The following is a 2,500-nucleotide window of genomic DNA, read 5'->3' on the forward strand; positions in this document are numbered from 1 at the left end:
ACACACACACACACACACACACACACACACACACACACACACACACACACACACACACTCACACACACACACACACACACATATACATATATATATATATATATATATATATATATATATATATATATATATATATATATATATATATATATAATCATATACATATGTATATACATATTCACACGTGCTTTAAGTAGAAAAAAGACTTTTTCTTCATCCTCGTCAACTTCCTTCAGTACCGCTATGTGAACGGTTATGTATTAATCCTTTTACCATTTCCTTTATTTCTCTTATCATCCAAACCTTTTCTACCCTTTCTTTTATTGTTACCCTATCCAATAATCATCGTTCGTCGTCTTTGGCTATCGTTCACCTCCTATCCTTCCTTTCATATTGGTATTCCTTTTAAGGTATGTTACGTGACGAGAAGTAATGAAATTAATAAAGTTTGGAAGAATTAAACCAGCGTCGAAAATGGGAGAACATTTGTATGCAAATAAAAGCAATCAGAGAAGTGTTGTTGTTTTCTTTCTGGGATTATTAATATTAATGGTTAGGTTATTATCTGGTTTGTTGTTGTTATCATTGACTTACTTATAATCATCCCTATTCTTATAATCACTATCGTCATTATCATTAGTATTATTATCATTATTTTTTTTATTTTCATAATTTTCATTGTTATTATCATCGTTACCATTTTTATTATTGTTATAATCATTATTACTATCATTATCATTAATATCATTCTTATAATCATTATCATCACTGTTATTATTATCATCATTGTCATTATCATTTTCATCATTCTTATTTTCCTTATCATTATTACTATAATTATTGCTATTATCATCATTATCATTATTATTATTATCATTACTATTATCATCATTGCTATTATTATCATTAGTATCATTATCATCATATTTATCATTATCATGATCATTATCATTATTGTTATTAAAATAACAATAATTATTATTATCAATATTTTTTTTGTTACTATTATCATTATTATTATCATCATCATTACTACTACTATAACTATTATCATTATCATTATCCTGATTATCATCATTACTACTACTATAAATATTGCAATTATTACGATTATCATTTTATCGTTATTATCATTATTCTTATCATTGCTATTTTTATTATCATTATTATTATTGTTGTTGCTGTTATTATTATTATTATTATTATTATTATTATTATTGTTATTATTGTTATTATTATCATTCTCATCATTATCATTGTCACTATTTTTGTTGCTGTCATCATTATTAATAGAATTATTTCCAGCATCATTATTATCATTATTATTATTAACATTATAATCATCATCATTATCATTATCATTGTTAATATCATTATGATCCTTGTTATTCTTAGTATCCTTATCATTATTATCCTTATCAATGTTATCATCATCATTATCACTTTCATAATCATCATTATCGTTACTAATACTGTCATCATCATTACTAAAACTATCATTACCAATATCATTATCAACATTATTATAATCATTATAATCATCATTATTATCACAATTATTAGTAGCTTTATTACTATCACCATTATTATTATCAATGTTATTATCATTATCATCATGATTATTACTAATGTTATCATTATTATTATTATCATTATCATAATGTAATCATTCTTGTCATTATTGTTATTTCTATCACATCATTATTACTATTATCACCATTATCATCACTATCCTTAACACCATCTTTATCAAATCATCGCAATCATCATACTCATCATCATCATTATCATCATCATCCACATCATCATTCACCTACTTTGCCTACCCATCTTCAGTCACCATAACACACATTCTAGAAAGACGGATGACTCTAGTTATCTTGAACAAATACAATCCCCAGATAACCCATTAGCCAGGGCACGAATAGGTTCATCAATATATCGACTTAGACACCAATCTGTTCAGTCTCCACCACTACATCCCGTTCGCCCACGCACAGAAAAAATATTTGGCAAACTACAGTATTTCATAGCTTGTTGTTTTTATTTATTCATTTAGTTTGTTGTTTATTTAAATATCTGTTTATTTATCTTTTGGTTTATTGTCTTTTTTCTATCTTTCTATTTTTTCAGTTTTTCTATCCATCTATCTATCTATCTATTCATCTATTTATCTATCTATTTATCTATCTATCTATTTTTCTATATATATATATATATCTATTCATCTATCTATCTATCTTTCTATTTATTCATCTGTCAATCTATCTAGCTATCTATATGATCTAATCTATCTAGCTAGCTAGCTAGCTATCCATCTATCTATCTTTCTATCGATCTATCTGTTTGTCTAACTATCTATCTATTTGTTTATGAATTCATCCATCTATCCATCTCTCCCTTTATTCATTATTTCCTTATCTACCCATCCTTCCCATCCACTTATTCCATACCATCTAACTCAAATTATCCTAAAACTTAAGAGCATTAAGCCCCAAGC

This window comes from Penaeus vannamei, chromosome 25 (assembly GCF_042767895.1).
Source record: "Penaeus vannamei isolate JL-2024 chromosome 25, ASM4276789v1, whole genome shotgun sequence".
Lineage (NCBI taxonomy): Eukaryota > Metazoa > Arthropoda > Malacostraca > Decapoda > Penaeidae > Penaeus > Penaeus vannamei.